Source organism: Hirundo rustica, unplaced genomic scaffold, assembly GCF_015227805.2.
Source record: "Hirundo rustica isolate bHirRus1 unplaced genomic scaffold, bHirRus1.pri.v3 scaffold_269_arrow_ctg1, whole genome shotgun sequence".
Taxonomy (NCBI): domain Eukaryota; kingdom Metazoa; phylum Chordata; class Aves; order Passeriformes; family Hirundinidae; genus Hirundo; species Hirundo rustica.
Genome location: NW_026690323.1, coordinates 40,764 through 46,763, shown reverse-complemented (window position 1 = coordinate 46,763; position 6,000 = coordinate 40,764). Strand labels below are relative to the sequence as shown.

General features: G+C 53.4%; 1 pseudogene; it reads right to left on the bottom strand.

Annotated features, from left to right (window-relative positions):
- Positions 1-370: 370 nt before the first annotated feature.
- Positions 371-6,000, bottom strand: part of LOC131378799 (zinc finger protein 850-like) — a 44,171-nt pseudogene continuing 38,541 nt past the window's right edge.

Genomic DNA, 6,000 nt, shown 5'->3' with positions numbered 1-6,000 from the left:
AAAAACCTTTTCCTGAGATCCAACCTAAACCTGCCCTGACTCAGCTCCAGCCCTTCCCTCCAGTGCTGTCCCTGGGCACCAGAGTGAAGAGGTTCCCACAGCCCCCAGCCAGGGACCCGCTCCCAAGGCTGCTGCCAGGGCGACCAGGGCTGGCACCAGCTGGGATGCTCGGTTTCCATGGGCTGGGATTTAGGAATGGGATTCCTCAATTTTGTGCTCCCGCAAAAACCGCGCCGCTGCTCGCTGCTCTCCAGCCTCCCATGGAAAGTACAAAAGACAAAGATCCTGGGCTGGGATAAGAACAATTTACTGGGAACAGCAACAAGATAAGGAACAACTAGGAACAGAAACAATATTGATAACAGAAGGGATAAGACAAACGATATACAGGGAAAACTACAACAACACTGACTAGCTCTTCCCAGCCACATATTTCCTCCCGCTGGGAAAGGACACCCTTGTTCTTGGGAAAAGAGAAAGAGTCCCTTTCCTGCCCCTGGCAATGACCTGAGATGGGATCAAATACAATGATGGGACCATGGCCAGACACTCACATTCTTCAGTCCCACCTCACATCATTGCCAGGGGCAGGGAGAGGGACAGGTGACTTCCCAGCATGGATCATGGGAAATGTGGGTCACCAGGGCTCCGCCCAATGTGGGTCCTCTGATGGGGGATGAGGTTGGAGACTCACATGAAGCTCTTCCCACAGTTGGGGCGTTTCCAGGGCTTCCCTTACTGGTGCCTCCGTTGGTGTTGGCTCAGGTGAGACTTCTGGGTGAAGCTCTTCCCACACTGGGGACACTCGTAGGGCCTCTCCCCAGTGTGGATGCGCCGGTGGGTGATGAGGTGGGAGTTTTGCTTGAAGCCCTTCCTGCAGTCAGGGCAGTGGAAGGGCCTCTCCTCTGTGTGAATCCGCTGGTGCACGAGGAGATCTGAGCTGGTCTGAAATCTCTTCCCACACTCAGGACACTCGTAGAGCCTCTCCCCAGTGTGGATCATTTCGTGGATGATCAGTTTGGACCTCTGGTTGAAGCCCTTCCCACATTCCCCACACTTGTATGGCCTTTCCTCAGCATGGATGTTCTGGTGGCAAATCAAGTGGGAGCGCTGGCTGAAGCTCTTCCCACATTGCTCACAATCGTAGGGCCGTTCCCTGGTGTGGATCCTCTGGTGGCAGATCAGGTTGGAGCTCTGTCTGAAGCTCATCCCACATTCCCCACACTCGTAGGGCCTCTCCCCAGTGTGGATGCGCCGGTGCCTGATGAGGTGGGAGTTTTGCTTGAAGCCCTTCCTGCAGTCAGGGCAGCGGAAGGGCCTCTCCTCTGTGTGAATCCGCTGGTGTTTGAGTAGATTGGAGCTGGTCTGAAACCTCTTCTGACACTTGGGACACTCATAGGGTCTGTCCCCAGTGTGGATGATCTGGTGCTGGACAGTGGTATTGCTCTGGCTGAAGCTCTGTCCACCTTCCTGGCACAGGGTGGGTCTTTCCTCCTCGTTGCACCCTGGGATGGGTTTGGAGTCCTTCCTCCTGCAGGGTCTCCTGCGCTTTTTCTCCCGATTTGATTCCTGTGCCATGGAGCCACTCAAAACAGCCTCTTCCACGAGGTTCTGCTGTGGGGATTTGTCCTCCCTGGTCTCCATCCTCAGCTCCCTGTCTGCGGGAGGAAGGACAAGGACAAGATGAGATTTGCCTCTGTGCCAGAGGGAAGGGGAAGGAGATTCTCCCAACACATCCCCAGCAGGATGGCATTGGCAGCGGAGTTGTCCTGGAGCTGGGGGCCATGCTGGGCTGGGAGATGGAGCAGGAGAGAGGGGGAAAGGGGCACTGACTTCCTCCTCACCTGCCTGGCTGTCCCGGGGCAGCTTCCTCTTCCTCGCAGCCTCCTCCTCCATCCAGCCAAGGTTTGGGAATGAGAAATCTTGATTTGGGCAAAAACAAGGGATGAGTATGTTGAGTTTGGATGTCCCTCTGCTCAAGTCCATCTCTACAAGTCACCAGATATCTGGAGTCCCTAATAGCCTATCAAACACCAAGAGCAGCCCGGAAAATTTGTTTGTGGTGTTCCCTGTCTCTGGTCTCTCTCCTTTGGTGTTTGGGGGTTTCCCCCTGTCCCAGCTGCTGGGGGTCACACCTGTACTGGGGGTTCCCCATCTACTCAGTCCCTGCCTTCCCCAGGCTTCTGAGAATCCCAGGAATCTGAAAACCTCCCACCTTTTCCATTTTCCATTTAGGGATGCTTGGGGGGGTTGGGGTCCCGGGGTCCCAGGGTCCCTTCTCTCCTTATTCTGTGCTTTGTGTTGCAGGGGGCCAAAGGAGTCTCCCCCTGGCCCTCTCACGGCTGTTGAGGGTCCTGCGAATTGCAGCACTTCCCCCTCTCTAGGGTCCTGGGGGACACAGGGCTCTGCTCCTCCTGGCTGCCTCTGCCAGCAGCTGCCACTGGGACCCCCCAATGTCACCCCAAGGGCCATTTTCCACCCAGCTTTGGAGTTCTTACTTCTCCAAACATCCCCAACCATAAAAACCCAACCCGGGGACATCTCAGGATATCTGAGCCGAGCTCCCAGTCTCGGGCTGGTAAGACAGGGGTCTGCTATGGAAGGCAGGAGCCTCCCTTGAAATGGAAAATACAACCCCGTTCTCTTTGAATTACAGATTTTGAAATTAATGGGCTCTCAAGCAAAGATATGGCAATAGGAATAACAGTTCTATAGTAGGAAAATTAAACTAAAAATGCAGTAGTAAAAAAAGACACCACCAACAAAGCCCAAAAAATAAGACTGAGAATCCAACCTGGCACCCGGGTAGTCAGGGTGTTGCTTGCAGTCCAATCAAATCGTGGCTGCAGTCCTCCTGGAGTGACAGATGTGGTTTTGTTGAAGCAATGATCTTGTAGAAGGTGCAGTTTTCCTCTGATGGTCCAGTGGTGGTGCAGACAGATCTGGTCTTCCTCTGAGAATCTAGTGGAAACCAGGCTGATCCTGATGCTTTAAATCTCAGATTATATCCAGGTGGGAATGCTTGGCTCCTCCCTCTGGGTGGAGCAGCTCACAATGGGATGATGTAATTTTATCAGTCATGCAGTGAGACTCAATGGCCCATTACCAGAAGGTATCTCCCTGGAGGGAGGATGGGTCATGGAAGAGATCAAGAACACTGCCCCATTTGGTTTTAACAGCTGGGCCATTAAGAGAAGATCTCCCTCAGAGATTTGAGGGATGGGTCATGGAAGAGATAAACAACCTGCCCTCCTGGTTTTAACAGATGGTAATAGAATACACTTTTTTGGTTACATCTTGCATTGCAAGACAGGGCTTGATGCTCCTTGCCCAGGCTCTCTCCAGAACACGCCCAGGCCAATGCTCAGCAGAGGAAAGCCCCGTGAGCAGCCCCAGGGTGGCCGTGGGCAGGCTGGGGGCAAACAGCATGGCTGGGGCTCTGCAAGGTCCCTGGGGGAGATGGGAAGGAGCAGCAGAGCAGGGGCTGATCCATCCCCACTGTGCTGGACACCCCAGGGCAGCGTCCCAGAGCGTCCTCATGCACCTGCCAACAACATCCCCACTCTGCAGCCCTGGCCTCTCCCCCAGCTCACACAGGTGCCGCATCCTTGCAGGCACAGACACGGCAGCACTGGCTCAGGAGCCCCTGTTTGCACTGCCCAGAGCAGGCATGAGCACCCCCATGGTGTTGGTGTGGGGAGATGAACCTGAGGGAGCACAAACGCCATCATCTGCCCCTGGGGCCAGGAAGGGCTGGGGGACAGCAGAGAAACCACTCAGGTTTGTGGTGGCCTCTGAAGTCAGGCAGAAAGTTTGTTCCCATGAGCTGTGAGTTTCCTGTGCCATTGCAGATGCTCCTCAGAGCCAGGGCTGCCTGGCAGCCACCCCCAAACTGCCCTCAGCATTTCCTTTGCTTCACCTTGGCTTTCTTTGCTATTCCTGCTACAAATTCCTTCTGATTGTCCACCCCTGTTCCTTTTCCAGCCCATATCTGGTTGCCCTTTTCTCTCTGGCCCCACTCCCCATTTTAATGCCTGAGCTGGCACCATGGGAACATCCCTTGGGGAGCAGGATCATCCTCCAAGTGCTTCAGGAATTGTCTGCAGGCTCCTGCAGTGCCTCGTGCTGCTCCCTTGCCAGAGGCACCACAGGCCAGGGGGGCACATCTGGTCTGCTGTGTCTGGATGTGGAGCTCCCTGTTCTGGGCAAGGAGGAGGAGCTGCAGAGGCTCTGCAGGACTGACAGGATGGGCTGTGGGGCTGTGAGGAGAAGCTGAGGGACCTGGGCTGCTGGACCTTCTGGAGAGGAGGCCCAGGGCTCATCCTGCAACTGCTGCAAGGGTGGTTTCAGAGAATCACAGAATCAGCCAGGTTGGAAAAGACCTTGGACATCATCAAGTCCAACCTGTGCCCTGACACTGCCTTGTCTCCCCTGAGCCTCCTCTTCTCCAGGATAAACAACCCCAGCTCCCTCAGCTGCTCCTCACAGGACTTGTGTTCCAGATCCCTCACCAGCCTTGTTGTTCTTCTCTGGACACTCCCCAGTCCCTCCATGTCCTTCCTAAACTGGGGGGCTCAGAACAGGACACAGCACTCGAGGTGCTGCCCAACCAGTATCGAGCACAGGGGAAGAATCACTGCCCTGGCCCTGGTGACAACATCATTCCCAATCCAGGCCAGGTGCCATTGGCCTTCTTGGCCTTGTGGGCACGCTGTTGGCTCTTGTCCAGCCTGCTGTCCATCTGTCCCTGCAGGTCCCCTTCTGCCTGGCTGCTGTCCAGCCACTCTGTCCCCAGCCTGTCAGTTGTTTATCCTGGAGGAGTCTCAAGGGAGACAAGGTGGTGTCAGGGCACAGGTTGGACTTGATGATGTCCAAGATTTTTTCCAACCTTGCTCATTCTGTGATTCTCTGAAACCACCCTTGCAGCAGTTGCAGGATGAGCCCTGGGCCTCCTCTTCAGAAGGTCCAGTAGCCCAGGTCCCCCAGCTTCTCCTCACAGCCCCAAAGCCCATCCTGTCAGTCCTGCAGAGCCTCTGCAGTGCAGGGGAAACCCCGGGCAACTGAATAGCAGAATCAATATGATTTTAGCAGAAGCCGGTTATTTAATATTTATATCTATATATATCTAATTATATATTTTATATATGTTATATATGTAATTATATATTTAATATATGCTTTATTTATGTTAAACTCCAGTTACGGATTCTAGCACTACTGTGCACAAGTACAGGTTTCTCTCAATTGGCTAAGCCACTTATTCACAAATCCTTCAGGACACCTAATTGCTGAAGCATCCATCATCATGTTGTTTGTCCTCTAAGTTTTGCATTGTTTGTAAACAGTTTCTCAGGCTTTTGGTTCTTATTTGTAGTCCTGTTGTTATCTCAGTAGCCTTGTGGAATTCCTGAGAGCTCCTGGGCAAGGAGCCTCAAGCCCTGTCTTACAATGCAAGATTTATCCAAAAAAGTGTATTCTATTACCATCTGTGAACACCAGTTGGGACAGGTTGTTTATCTCTTCAATGACCCACCCCACATATCTCTGAGGGGGATCTTCTCTTAATGGCCCAGCTGTGTAAAACCAAATGGGGCAGTGTTCTTGGTCTCTTCCATGACCCATCCTCCCTCCAGGGAGATATCTTCTGTTAATGGGCCATTGCCACTTTGGGAAGGACTCTGGTGACCCAGGTTCCTGTGACCCATGCTGAGAAGTCACCTGTCCCTTTTCTCTGCCCCTGGCAATGATGTGAGGTGGGACTGAAGAACATGAGGGTCTGGCCATGGTCCCATCACTGTATTTGAGCCCATCTCAGGTCATTTCTGGATGGGCTCTGCCCCAGCCCACAGAGTGTGACCTCAGCCCTGACTCTGTCACAGCTGCTGTGCCTGAGCCCTGCAAAGCCTAAAGGTCACTGTCATGGGTTTGCACAGTTTGGTTTTTAGTTAGGGAGGAATGTGAAGTATTACCCTGTCAGGACCTTGGAAATAGTTTTAGAAA